Source organism: Papio anubis, chromosome 7 (genome assembly GCF_008728515.1).
Source record: "Papio anubis isolate 15944 chromosome 7, Panubis1.0, whole genome shotgun sequence".
In the NCBI taxonomy this organism is placed as follows: Eukaryota; Metazoa; Chordata; class Mammalia; order Primates; family Cercopithecidae; genus Papio; species Papio anubis.
In genome coordinates, this window is record NC_044982.1 from 111,715,400 (window position 1) to 111,730,610 (window position 15,211).

The following is a 15,211-nucleotide window of genomic DNA, read 5'->3' on the forward strand; positions in this document are numbered from 1 at the left end:
CCTCAAGTGATCCACTCGCCTCAGCCTCCCAAAGTGCTGGGATTACAGGCGTGAGCCACCTCGCCCAGCCTCTAGAGCAGTTTAGAAAATATATTAAAAGCATTCATGAGTGCCGGGCGCAGTGGCTTACGCCTGTAATCCCAGAACTTTGGGAGGCCGAGGCAGGCAGATCTCAAGGTCAGGAGTTCAAGACCAGCCTGGCCAGTATGGGGAGACCCCATCTCTACTAAAAATACAAAAATTATTAGCTGGGCGTGATGGCGCAAGGCTGTATTCCCAAGCTACTCGGGATGCTGAGGCAGGAGAATCGCTTGAACCCGAGAGGCAGAGGTTGCAGTGAGCTGAGATCGTGCCACTGACTCCAGCCTGGGCGATAGAGCGAGACTCCATCTCAAAAAAAATAAATAAAAAATAAAAACATTCATGATCTAAATACTCTTTGATCCAACATTTGTACTTAAAATAATTTATCCTAGGGAAATTATCAGAGCTGTGCAGGAAGACATATATTTCAAAGATATTCTATGTATACAAGGATATTTATGATACAGTAAATGTAGAAACAACCTAAATATTTAAAATAGAAAGTTGGCCAGGCTTGGTGGCTCATGCCTGTAATCCCAGCACTTTGGGAGGCCGAGGCAGGTGGATCACCTGAGGTCAGTTCAAGACCAGCCTGGCCAACATGGCAAAACCCTGTCTCTACTAAAAATACAAAAATTAGCTGGGCTTGTTGGCACATGCCTGTAGTCCCAGCTATTGGGAAGTCTGAGGCACGAGAATCAGTTGTGCCCAGGAAGTGGAAGTTGCGGTGAGCCGAGATCGTGCCACTACACTTCAGCCTGGGCAGCAGAGCAAGACTTTGTCTCAAAATAAATAAATAAGTAAAAATTTTAAACATAATAAAATAAAATAGAAAATTGATTCAATCTACTATATAGTATATATCTATAATGGAATGCCATGCAATAATTAGGAATGCTAATAGTAAATGACAAAAGTTGAGTGTAAATTTTAGGTACACTTTGATCCTAATTACTCAGCCATTCACTCACAAATACTTTGTACCTACTGTATCCCAGGAATTGTTTTAGAACCAAGAGATAGAGCACTGAGTGAGGAAAAAACAAAACAGGTCATTTCTTTGCCTTCATGGAACTTACATTCTGGTTAGTAGAGATAGAGCAGTGAACAAATAATTTGTCAGTTGGTGATAATTGGAGAAAAATATAACAGAATAGGGTGATAAGGTGTACCAAGGGAGGGAAACGGTAGGTCAGGGAAGTGTCTGAAAAATGATATTTGAATAAAGAGCTGAAGAAAGGGAGGAAGAGAGCAATGTTTACATCTGGGGTAAGAGTATTCCTTGTGGAGGGAACTGTGTGTGTTCCAGCAAGAGTAAGGAGGTCAGCTTAACCAGCACAGTTAAACCAGGGAGGAGAGTGTATGGGAAACAGGGTGAGAGAAGTGGAGGTTAGGGGTAAAGATGGAGGACCTTGTAGGACCTTTGTAAGCACTTTAGACTTACACATTGATGAGATGAGAAGCCATTGTAGGGTTTTGAGCAGAGGGATGAAATATGACTGACATTTTAAGAGATCTTTTTGGCTGTTTGGTGTAGAATAGACTGGAGAGGAGCTGTTATGGAATCATGGAAATAAGAGGTGATTGTAATAACCCTGTCAAGAGATGATAGTAGCTTAGACCAATGATGAGAAGTAGTTTGATTCTGGATTTACAACTCTTGCCCACAAAGCCTTGTTTAAGGAAATAATGAAATACATACATCAACGTGTCAATAGTTATCTCTATTTGGTAGTATTGCTAGTGATTTGTGTTTCTTTATGTAGACCAATGTTTTTCAGAATTTCTATATTATTACTTTTAAAAACAGTAAAAAACAACTAAAAGTGACTTCCACTTTTATTGTATTTTTTTTCTTGATTTCAAAGTATAATGTGTATTTAAAATTTTAAGAATTTTTTTTTTTTTTAATGTTAGGCAGTCGCTTCTGTCTTGCGATTCAGAGGGTGAATAGGTCCAGCTCTTAAATTAGAACCAAGATATTAGTTAACTGACTAGTGTAATTGATCAAGGAAGGAAATTACACTTTTTTCCCCACTACAGAGGACTGTATTCAGCATTTTCCCTGTCATTCTTGTTTTCCTCTGTAAACTCTAGAAACCCACTTTCATATATTGATAAATTCAATGCTGTAAGGAACAATTTTTTCTTATGTGTTCTGCTGTTCTTACCTCATCACTAATGCAGAATAACTCAGTGATGAAAAACTGTGCGGTGTAGTTTAACAGAATGGTCGTGTCCAGGTCATCCTTGCTAATGAATGAGAGGTGTATCATTGATTTCCTGAAAATCATTTGTATGTATCATTAGAAAATATTATGATTTTTTTCCTGCGACTTATCTTTCTGATTTGCTTGATTACACCAAATAGTAAGACACTCATAAACCTGCTTACTCTAACTTAGGTGTGAGGTCCAGTGGTCCAGAGCGTGTTGGTTGGCAGAGAGGGGATTAAAAGTCAGGGCGGAATTCAGACATGGCTATAGACAATCTGGAATTGATTCAATTCCTAAACAACAAATCAACAAAACAAAACCCTTCATTATCTGGAAGCCTAACTTGAGTGTTCTGTTAGTCAGGAATAGTAATCCTTGCTTTCACTGGCAAGGCTGAATCCTATAATATTAGAAAATAGAGATTCTGGCTTTTTACTCTCAGAAGAACCTCTCCGGGTGATATGAGGAGAGGACAAGATGAAATTTTGTTTTGCTCTGCATTTTGGTTCCAAATCATGCTTTACAAGTAAATTGCAAATTTGTAGTGGGACTTGTTCTATAAACAACAAAATTACTTCATGGCCTGTTGGTTGTATCTTAGCCCATTAATTAAAAATAAATGTGCTTTGTTTCATTTTCATGAAAATAGAGAAATTATATATCATCTTAGACTGTAGATTCTAAAGAAATGTAGTACTTGAACTAAATCTAAAGCTTTCTATACCTTATGTATCTTTCTATGCCTACTAAGCAATTTATGTGGTGGATAAATGTTTTACTATGTTTGACTTGTTTTTCTTTGGCATGTGGATGTTGGCATGTTTTTAATTGGCATGTAGATTTTCAGTTCAGTTTTTTAATGATCCAGGATGGATGGATGTGTTTGTTGTTGCTTCCTGAATGTTTCAGTGAAAATAATTCCTTTGCTCCAAAAACAACTATCTGGTTTATAATGCTTATGTTTTTTGAATTTTTCCATTACTTTTCTGTGAATTGCATGTGGCACTGTGGAAACAAACTAGACTTTGCCTTCACACAGACCAGGTTGAATCCCAACATTGTCATGTAATAGTTGCATGAATAGCTGTGACAGCCTCAGTTTCCTCACCAATAAAACTACATTATGGATTTCTTATAATGTTCCTCTAACATTATGCCTAGTATATGGTAAGCAGCCAATAAGTATTACTTCTTTCTATTTTCTTTCCTTTATATTTTGTTTGTCTTCTTTATCGAATAGAACCTTTGGTAATTTTGTTATAGTTTAAGGTAATTTATATAAAGAGCACTTTTAATGGTGAATGAAAAGAATGTCAGTTACTAAATTTGGTCTGCATGGCATCTGATCTTCAGTCAAGGCCTTGCTTTTTTCCATTCTTTCAAAAAATGCTTATTACACAGTTTTGTGGTACATTCAAAATAAGTACTTGTGCCGGAATATCCTGCAAGATCCTTGTGCTAGAAGCTTTGTATACCTTGTCTAATCCTCATAACTCTATAAGGTAGATATACTTTCTTTTTTATTGAAGAGCAAATTGAGGATCATATCAGGAAAGCTTTTAAAAACGTTTATGTACTAATGGGCCAATCAGTGGATTAAAATACATGTGGTATACTGTAAAATGATCTTTTGCCATTGGAGAGTGAAGGTTCCATTATCAGATCAGAGTAGTCTCCATTGGGGCTTCAGAGTAGTGGTTGTCAAGAAGCTGTGAGGGAGTTGAGCTACTGCAGTTATTTGTGATATTTGAGGCATCCTTGAAGTCAGTATGCACTGTTGCCATTTCAGCGTGCTTTGACCAAGGTGTTTTTCTTTTTTTCCTTCTTCTTCCATAATGTGGCTTGTCAATTAATTCTTAAATCTTCAAAATGTGAGTATCTTCCTTAATTTTCATCACTTTATCTTTGGCTATTGCAATAACATTGCATTTTTCCCCCTTATACAGTCTTTGTAATGATTCTAATTATATCAAAAGGAAAATCTAGCATGGGTATGGATTTTTTTTTTTTTTTTTTTTTACATTTGGTTTAGTGTTTTAGTTTTTCAGGGTTCACATTTAAAAAAACAAAACAATGATCTATACCTAGTTCTTTTTTTCTGTTAGAAAGGAAGATTAGGTCTTAGTATATTTTATTATTGTTGATATAATGTTCCACTAATGCTTAATATTGATCTTTTCTCATATATATTTATATATAAGTTATAAAAGAGAACTTGCTTCACAATATCTGCTTCTTATTTACATGAAATATGAGTGTTAAAGAAATACAGACAAATGTTTAGAATACATTAGTGCCAAGTTTGAGTTTTTATCTTATTGGCATAGGAATTTACAATGATTCATTGGGTTATTTCTTTATGTAACTGGCTGATTCCAGTTTAAACATACCCTTGCCCCAACAGTGATTTACTTTATTTAGAACCACAATCTGATGAGTGCAGAGACAAACTCAACCTAACATCCAAATCTTTGATTTTGTAGTTACTAAAACATTAATATACTAATTAACATCATGTTGACAATCATCTGGGAATACTTTTTAGTATGAAAACTTTGAATATTTTCTTACTTCTAAAATCCGGGTTACTCATTTATGGTCTTTTCAAAGTGTAGTTTATCCAGTGGTATTATTAGTTACTTTGGAAAGCAGGTAAGTATCAGAAATATTTGGATTTTCTTTACATATTCTAAAGGCTTGCTTTAAATGATAGTCAAGCATCATAGGCTGCTAAGTATTTTTGGATGTGGTTTGTTGTTGAATGTTTACTTGAGGCAAATAATAGTGGGCCCTTTTGGGATTATTTTGCCTTGCTGAACTTAATTTCTGAAGATTTTAAATATGGTACATGAGACAGGTTTTCTTCTGTCTGCCTGCCTATAGCACGAGTTCTTTGTCACCAGTATTTTTTTTTTTGTTAATATGTCCCACATGTCAAGCTGTTTCCTAAACAGAACAGTATCAAGAATATAGACCCTAATTAATTCTGTATTGGGTGGAAAATGAGAGACAATCAGTTTCAGAACCATCTTAACATTTTAGGGAATTGTTTTTCCAACATTGCTAGGATATTAGATCCAAGAGCTAAGAATTATTTTTGTTTCTCTTAGATTACAAGTCAGGCAGTTTCTGTGATGAGGGAAATATTCCTTGTATCCAGAAAATGCTGTCATCAGATGGAAAGTACAGATTGAAATAAGGAGCGGGAGTCTCGGAAGAGAGCTTTTTAGCTTTGTTACATTTATGACAGTAGGAAATGTGTGTTCTCATTCTAAAGAATGTTTTAAAATGATTTTGGCATTTCTGTTTCTTTGGAGATATTTTATGTCCTTTCTTTTATTTCTCCTAATTTAAAATTTCTGGCTTTACTTATCTATTTGAAAGATTATCAAGACCGAGTATTATGGTTTGTCATCACAAGTTGGTAGTTGAAAGTGTTCGTTATGTTTTTGAGCGTCTCCTTTATCAAAGTTAATAGACCACTAATATGAAAGTTCATTATATCATTCTTTAAAATCCCAAGAAGAATCTGTGTGTTGGGGGAAGGGAGTAGCAGGAGGGAGAAGTTAATTGTTCAAGATAGATGGCTAAAATGGCTTAGCAAGTGGGGAGACTTAACTGCTTATAGTCTATGGAGATTATTTGAGATCAGATTTCTCTTACAATTTAGAACATTTAGTAAACAAATTCAAACTATGTGGTACTGGATTCTAAATCACAGAAGTTAGATTAGTGTATGGTTATTATTATTTTTTTTAAATTTGTACTAGTTCTCTGTTACATGATCACCTTATATGTGTAGCTATTTTAAAATCTTAATCCATTCTCCAACTTTAACTTTACATAAGGTAACCAAAATTTATTATATTTCAGGATGACCTAAATTCATATCAAAGAATCTTAGTCACTGAGAGGGAGAGGCATAAGAAAGCGTGGGTATGGCGCAGCTGGATTTTCAGATCCCAGTTAGAAAATCATCATTAAATATATCAGCTGAGAAATTTGGTTTGTATATTATTGAGAGAAACTGAATCCAAAGACTTCACAAACATCTTTTTTAAGATCAGTTCCAAAATAGAAAGGTAGCACTTCCTCTTGGAAACTTTCAAGTACCAAGAAAATGGAAACTTTACAAGGAGATGAACCGCTTCTGGCTTTTCAGTGGCCCCATAACTGCTAATTTACCCTCTCTATATAAAAGCCCTTGACAGCTGAGTTCCACCTATTTGCCATGGTCACACCAAGGAAAAAGTGTTTTATTAATTATTTTATTTATTTATTTATTTATTTATTTATTTGTTGAGATGGGATCTTGCTCTGTCACACAGGCAAGATCTTGCAGTGGCAAGATCAAAGCTCACTGTAGCCTTCCACTCAGGCTCAAGCTGTCCTCCCGCCTCAGCCTCCTGAATAGCTGGGAATACAGATGTGTGCCACCACACTTGGCTAATTTATTTTTTGTAGAGACAGGGCTCCCTATATTGCCCAAACTGGTCCCAAACTCCCAGTCTCAGCAATTCTCCCACCTTGGCCTCCCAAATTGTTGAGATTGCAGGCATGAGCCACCACACCCAGCCGAGGGAAGGGTTTTGAGAGAATGTATTCTAGCTGTTTTTTTGTTTTTGTTTCTTTTCCACATTATCTTTAGATTTCACTCTACTTGGGACCTAAGAACTGAATTCAATTTGATATATCACTGTTTGCTTCAAATTACTGTATAAACACTAGTGAGATAAATATGTCTAGATTTTTTTTTTACATGGATTGTGGGTCTGATATTAGAGGTTGTTTGTTATGGTTTGAATCTGTGTCCCCATCCAAATCTCACATTGAATTGTAATCATCAGTGTTGGATGTGGGGCCTGGCGGGAGGTGATTGGATCATGGGGGCAAATTTCTCATGAACGGTTTAGTACCATCCTCTTGGTACTGTCTTCACAATAGTGAGAGAGTTCTTGCAAGATCTGGTTGTTTAAAAGTATGTGGCACCTCCTATCCCTTCTTGCTCCTGCTTTTGCCATGTGTGATGCCTGCTCACCCTTTGCCTTCTGCCATGATTGTAAGCTTCCTGAGGCCTTCCCAGAACCAGATGCTGCTGTGCTTCCTGTATAGCCTGCAGCACTGTGAGCCAGTTATACCTCTTTGCTTTATAAATTACCCAGTCTCAGGTATTTCTTTATAGCAATGTGAGAACAGCCTAATACATTGTTTTTAGCTGGTATAAAAACATTATTTTGGCTGGGCGCGGTGGCTCACGCCTGTAATCCCAGCACTTTGGGAGGCCGAGACGGGCGGATCACAAGGTCAGGAGATTGAGACCATCCTGGCTAACACGGTGAAACCCCGTCTCTACTAAAAATACAAAAAATTAGCCGGGCGTGGTAGTGGGCGCCTGTAGTCCCAGCTACTCGGGAGGCTGAGGCAGGAGAATGGCATGAACCCAGGAGGCGGAGCTTGCAGTGAACCGAGATCACGCCACTGCACTCCAGCCTGGGTGGCAGAGCAAAGACTCCGTCTCAAAACAAAACAAAACAAAATAAAACATTATTTTGTTTTTTCGTTTGAGACAGAGTCTCACTTTGTCATCCAGTGGTGCGATCTCAGCTCACTGCAGCCTCCGCCTTCTGGATTCAAGTGATTCTTGTGCCTTAGCCTCCTGAGTAGCTGGGATGACAGGCACCCACCACTATGCCCAGCTAATGTTTTGTATTTTTAGTAGAGATGGGGGTTTTCACCATGTGGGCCATACTGGTCTCAGAACTACTGGCCTCAAGTGATCTGCCCGCCTCAGCCTCCCAAAGTACTGGGATTACAGGTGTGAGCCATCACACCCAGCAATGTGGATCAATTTAATAATGCATTCACTCAGCAAACTTTTATTAAGCACATATTCCATAACCAAGAATTAGGAATACAGAGATAAATAAGAGATGTTTCCTGCCCTGAGGGTCTCATTGTCTGTCTCTAAAGTCTTAAACTTTAGCACAGAGAAATGTGAGGCTCAATTAGCTGGTCTAGATAAGATCATTCAACTCCCAGATATGAAAAACAATGAACTACCAAGGCAAAGCACAAATTGTTGGTGTTGATAATCTATTTTATTTTGTCTAGAAAACCTTAGAAATAAGATTCTAGTAAATAGTGGAATTGTTTCTCTTTAGAGAATTTGGTAGTCATTACTCAATGTTTTAATAAACATTTCCCCAGGGTCTACTATTTGTAAGCATCATGATCAGCACTAGAGATATAAAATATATGAGATAGAGTGTTTTACTTTTGAGCAGGTCAGCGGGGGAGACAGCTATATATGCAAATAATTACAGTATGGTGGGGATAGACATTTTATCATTGAATTCTGTACCAAGTGATTTCTATTGGTAGGAGTGACACTAGGGAGTAAAGAGGGACTAAGGAGGTCAGGTAACAGTGACATTGGGCAATAAAGAGAAACTAAGGTCACAAGGCCAAAAATCCTAGGTGACTGAAGGAAGCAGCCAGTTTTGCCTAGGAGAGTCTTTCAGAAGCTCTTTACTTTTACATCGTGTATTAGCAATTTCAATGATGATTACCAAGAGAAAAACAAAAGTAAATTTTAAAGCACAAGAATATCTTTGTTACAAAGAAGGCATTTTGTTATTTATAATAAAATCTCATGTTGGTTCTGCTTTGTAGTTGACCTTTTAACGAATTTTTCATTGGGAGCAGCTTCCCACTTTGCAAATGAAGAAAGTAAACAAAGAACGAGTAAAAGATCATCCATAGTGATACTGCCAGAAACAGCGGTGAGTTTGCTCTGCTTTAAATGGGTTAGTCTATAAATTTGGTATTAGAAGGTCTATAACATTAGAACAGATAGCCTTGTAGGGTAGAACTACTTAAGAGGGATTGATGGTGCACAAAATTAGAAAACAGTGGTCCACATTCAATATTTTTATTTTATATATTGGCTAGTTGAAGTGGTTGGTGTTCTTATTCCTTAAAACCTATCAAAAAGTAAAACACTTCAAAGAACCTTTTATCTCAGTGTTCTAGGTCTGTCTATTAGCCAAAGTGCCCTTTTCCATTATTATCACAAGCCACTCTTAGAATCTTCTCTGCATCCAACAAAAATTTCCTGTCTGGCAGTTACAGTCAGTTTTGGTTTACTTTACTTTCTTTTGTTTAAGAACTTTCAAAAATCAGTGATTAACTCTTTGGTTACTTCAGAGATAATGAGTATAATCAATATACACTTATTTTTCCTTATATTTGAGATTTTCTTCAACAATTCTGCTCCTTTTTAAAAAAAGGTGTTTGTAGATCACTCAAAAGATTTAAAGCCTTGAGTTTTGTAAGTGCTGCTTGGGCATGCTTTTTTTCGTTTTTTAAACTACATTTGGGGCAAATTATTTCTTACCTTCCATTTGCCAGAATTTCACCTGTTACAGACCAGAATAATTTCTCCACCTTTTCTGTAAGAATAGTTTAAAAGGTAAGTGCTAGTAGGACATTAGATCAGAGTAGTCACTAAATTTCAAAGTATTATATCATAATGATTATGAATATTGTTACAGCTGGAGGCAGTCTTCTTTGGATCCTATTAGGTTGTCTTCTTGGTTCTAGTGCAAGGTGTGGCAAAGCTTTACTTTTGAATTAGCATTTTATATTTTTGCCATCTTCAGAGAGTTTGTAGAACAATGACCACATTGTTAGGTGGTTCGTGGTTCAGGAAAGCAAATACTAACTCTGACTGTAGTAGCTACCTGAAGCACCTGTTGAGGATTAGGAGGATTGTAGGGGACATTTGGTAAGGAGGGGTGTCATCTGTTAGCATCTGGCATGATTGCAAGCTAGGAAGGGAGTGAGTGGGTTTTGTGTTACTTATGCCACATGTTTGCTAAATTAATAAAGGAGAATTAGAATAGGTATTTCATCCCACTTATAAATTAATGAGTTATTCTTACCATATCCCTCTTCAGAAAATCATTCTCTCTGTTCACATACCTCCAGTGAGAAGCTCACTGCCTGCCTGAGATCCCACTCTGTCGTTGGACAGCTATGTTAGAAATTCTCCCCTGTAGTATAATTTTTCTTCCCATACATTTATTACTGTGTGTATCGAACATTTATGAAACCCTAATGTAAGGGGTTTCTGGCAAGGGTTAATTATGAGATTTTGTGTCATTTATCCTTTTTGCCCATTTGAAAACTTTTAAGTTAAATATTCACAGGAAGTTGCCAATATAATACAGAGATCTCCTGTCTACTCTTCACCAGTTACCCCCAATCATAACATCTTGCAAAACAATATTATAATAGCAAAACCATAAAATTGACAATGGTATAATCCATAAACCTTATTCAGATTTCACTAGTTTATATACATTTGTGTGTGTGTGTATGTGTGTGTGTACGCATGCATGCATGCAATTTTGTTACCTGTGTAGATTTGTCTAACTATCAAAATAGTCAAGATACAGAACTGTTTCATACCTACAAAGATCTCCCTTATGCAACCCCTTTATAGTTACCGTCAGTCTTCCCTCCGCCTGCCAATTCCTGGTCCCTGGCAACCATTAATCTGCTCTCCATTTCTGAAATGTCATCATTTTGAGAATGCTATTTAAATGGAATCATACAGTATTTGTATATAGCCTTTTAGATTGGCTTTTTACACCCAACATGATTCCCTTGAGATCTATCCAAATTGTTACGTATATCAGTAGTTACGCTGGTTGGTGTTCTTTTTAATAATTACAGATATCTTTCCTTCTAAGACTTCAATAAACATTTGCCTAACTATATGAACATTTGAAATATTATAAAAGTGATTAAACTTGTAGAGCTGTTCAATTTGAATTCGGTCATTTTACAGTGCATAGGATATCTCAGCTTTGATAATTTGTTGCTGAGCTGTGAGGGTTAACGAGGAGTGGAAGACTGAGAGTCAGGAGACCCCATTCTTCTGTCTGTTTTTAACCAGCTCTGGGAACACATACTCATGATTCAATTCATTTGTGCTGCTGCTAATGTGGCCAAGGGTTGTCTCCCTGATAAGGTAGTTGTCAGGATGAAATGAGACATAAAAGTCAAAATATAAATTTACCTATAGCATGTCAAACAAAAATAAATGTACAAGGTACAAATGAAAAGGAAATATACCGAAGTATTCATTGTGATTGTGTCTGGTATAATGAGATTGATAACAATAGGTTGTTTAGTTTTTTAAAAAAGAATTTACCTTTATTTTCTAATTTTTCCATAATGAAGGCATATTTTATCTTTGTTTTTCTGTTCATAAAAATAATGCATACTTACTAAACATTGAAACATGACGGATATGTACACTAGGAAATAACTTACTGAAATTCCCCACCCAGACTAACGATTTTGAACTCTTTGTTGTATTTGTTTTCTATGCACATAGTAAGCTTTTGTTATTATTGAAACAGAAAATGAGAATTTGCTGTGCATATTGTTTTGCGTCTCATTTATTTATTTAAGACAGAGTCTTGCTCTGTTGCCCAGGCTGGAGTGCAGTGGTGCCATCTCAGTTCACTGCAACCTCCACCTCCCGGGTTCAAGCAATTCTCCTGCCTCAGCCTTCTAAGTAGCTGGGACTACAGGCGCATGCCACCGCTCCCAGCTAATTTTTGTATTTTTTAGTAGAGACGGCGTTTCACCATGTCGGCCAGGCAGGTCTCGAACTCCCGGCCTCAGGTTATCTGCCTGCCTCAGCCTCCCAAAGTGCTGGGATTACACGTGTGAGCCACTGCTCCTGGCCACATCTTATTTTTCACTAAGCTATCCTGAACATTTTTCCATAGGTATACATTTAGTTTCCAATAGCTATATTGTTACTTCACTGTGTACATGTAGTATTCATGCATTTAGTCAGCTATTATTCATTGAATACTTGCTGCGTTTAAGGCACCATGGTGGGGAAACTACGATGAATAATATATGAAGCTTACATTTTTGTAGGAAGACAGGCATTAACAACGATTAATTTCTCAATTGCCCATTTGATTACAAATGTTATAAGCGCTAGGAAAGAGCAGTACAGGGAGCTATGTTAAGTGCCTATTAGAGAGACTTAACCTGCTTTGGGAACCAGAGAGAATTTTTCAGAGAAAATAACTTTGTGATAAAATTGAAATATGTTTATGTAAGAATTAGGAAATGGGTGATGAAGGAATAGTACATAGAGAAATAGAAGGCTGTATGTCAAAATGGCAATCATTTATTTGTGGGTGATGGCATTACAGAAGTTTTAAAAGTCTCTATTTTCTAATTTTTCTATGGTGAACATGTGTTTATCATTTGACTAAAATAGAAAAACTAAACCTGTTGGGTATGTGAATACACATGCACATAAAGAAAAACAAAACTGATAAAATATATCTCACAGTGTTAATACTGTGGTGGCATTACAGTTAGCTATTGGATTTTTTTAAACAGGGTTTTTAAGAGCAGTTTTAGATTTACAGAAAAATTGAGAAGATGGTACAAGAGTTTCCATATGCCCTCCCCCCAATACACACATATCCTATCATATAGCTTCCCCTTTTATTTACATTTTATGGTGTATTTGTTACAATGAATAAACATATTGATACATTATTATTAGCTCAAGTTCATAGTTTATTCAAATTTCCTTAGTTTTTACCTATATCATTTTTCTGTTTCAGGATCTCATTCAGGATACCACACTTACATTTAGTTTTCAGGTCTTCTTCTTCTTCTCTTATCTGTGATAATTTCTCTGATATTCTTTATTTTTTATGTTCTTGACAATTTGGAGGAGTACTGGTGAGGGATATTGTAGAATGTCCCTCTTTTGGGATTTGTCCAGTGTTTTTCTCATGATTAGCCTCATGGGTTTTTTCCTGTACATATGTATATAGTAGTTGTTGTTGTTGATTTTTATTTTTTATTTTTTTCATATGTGTTTTTGAAAGGAAGACCACAGAACTAAAGTACCATTCTCATCAGATCATATCAAGGGTATATACTGTCAGCATGACTTATCACTGTTGATGTTAACCTTGATCACTGGCTGAGGTAGTGTTTGCCAGGTTTCTCCATTGTAAAGTTATTCTTTCCCCCTTTTCCATATACTACTCTTTAAAAGGAAGTCTTGGCCAGGCACGGTGGCTCACACCTGTAATCCCAGCACTTTGGGAGGCCAAGGTGGGCAGATAATCTGAGGTCAGGAGTTCGAGACCAGCCTGACCAACATGGAGAAATCCCGTCTGTACTAAAAAAAAAAAAAGAAAGAAAGAAAGAAAAAATACAACATTAGCCGGGCGTGGTGGCGCATGCCTGTAATCCCAGCTACTCGGGAGGCTGAGGCAGGAGAATCGCTTGAACCCAGGAGGTAGAGGTTGCGGTGAGCCGAGCTCGCCCCATTGCACTCCAGCCTGGGCAACAAGAGTGAAACGCCGTCTCAAAATATACAAAAAATAAATAAAATAAAAGGAAGTCTTTATGCACAGCCTACGTTAGGCTGTACTTCCTAGAGGAAGTGAATAAAGTATTTGATTATTCTGCCTAGGAGATTTGTTTATTCTTCCTCATTTATTTACTTACTCAATTATTTATATTGGTATGAACTTGAAGACTCATTTTATACTTTGGATTTTAATACAGTACTACTTTATTTTATTGCTCATATTGTTTCAGCTTTAACCATTGGAAGTTCTTTCAGTTGCCTCCTGCTCCCCTTTGACATACCCATATCAACAAGATTTTGTGTGTGTATTTAAGCATTTAAAAAATTTTCTGACACTACAAAATGCCCCAGATTTATCTTGTGTATCTCCTGCGATAGCCCTAGAAATAGCCATTTTTGCCAAAGAGCCTTCCTTTTATTAGAGAATAGGGTAAGAAACCAAAATCTAGATATTATTTTGTTTTTGCTTAATATTCTTGTCCTACTTCTGGTTTTTCCATTTATTTTAAAAGACTTCTGATAAGCCAAATATAAATTCTGCCATGTTAAATGTATTTTGGCTCATTAAATATCCATTTCTAACTACCTTGTCTTTCCCTTCCTTCTCCCTTTAGACATCTTTCAGCTAGGGTTGGCCCTGTGACACAGTGCTGGCCAGGGACATGTAAGTACAAGTCCACTGGGAAGAGCTTTCTTTCCGTAATCAAAAATCAAAACCTTATGGGAGATATTTTTAGGCCTTCAGCCTTCTTCCCACCAGGAATATGGAAATGATGCCTGGAGGTTCATCATGAGTATGAAAACAAATTCAAGGGAATGCACAGCAGATGGATAGAAGGACCCTTGTTTTGTGATGTCATTGATGACCTGCAGTCGAACCATTCCTGGTCTGCCCAGCCCCAGACTGCTGATTGCCTAAAATAAAATCCTGTGTGTTTAAATTGTTGTTACCTGGTTTTTCTGTAATTGTAGCCCCACACATAGTCTTAGCCAATTCAGTTATTTATTTGGTTGGCAGAATTGTTATTCGTTTATTTATAAAATACTTGTTGAAGACCTACCATGCGTAAGTCTTTGGAATACAAAGAAAGAAACTCTTATCAGTCAGTATTGGCTCTGTACTCTCTGAACCCAGGTTTAATAATGATATACAGAATAGGATAATTACATGAGTAACTATAATTAAAAATGGAATATAGTAATATGTGTCACTTAGTTGGTCATAGTTACCTGTCATCTGTTACTGTAATATATTTCTCTTATTATGTTCTCTGTATCAGCAAAAGGTTTCACTATTTACCTAGTTTCAGAACAGAAACCCAGGAGTAGTACTAGTCCCTTTATTTTCTCTTAACTCCCCTTGCCCTGTTTTTCCTAGCTTGTAAAAATTTTTTGGTCCCATTTTCTTTATTTCCCTTACTCCTGCATTAATTATGACCATCATAAATTTCTCTCACACTGTTCATACAACTCTGCA

General features: G+C 36.6%; 1 protein-coding gene across 7 annotated transcripts in view; it reads left to right on the forward strand.

Moving 5' to 3' along the window:
- PEAK1 (pseudopodium enriched atypical kinase 1) overlaps positions 1-15,211 on the forward strand; it is a 305,281-nt gene that overhangs the window by 94,744 nt on the left and 195,326 nt on the right. For 4 of the 7 annotated variants that reach the window (XM_031668449.1, XM_031668446.1, XM_017960817.3 and 1 more), the window contains 2 exons: positions 8,973-9,082; positions 14,349-14,398. The exons of 2 other annotated variants lie outside the window; for them this stretch is intronic. The gene's annotated coding sequence lies outside the window, so the exon portion shown is untranslated. The remainder of the gene's footprint in view (positions 1-8,972; positions 9,083-14,348; positions 14,399-15,211) is intronic. One more of the 7 variants, XM_031668447.1, reaches the window with a different exon arrangement.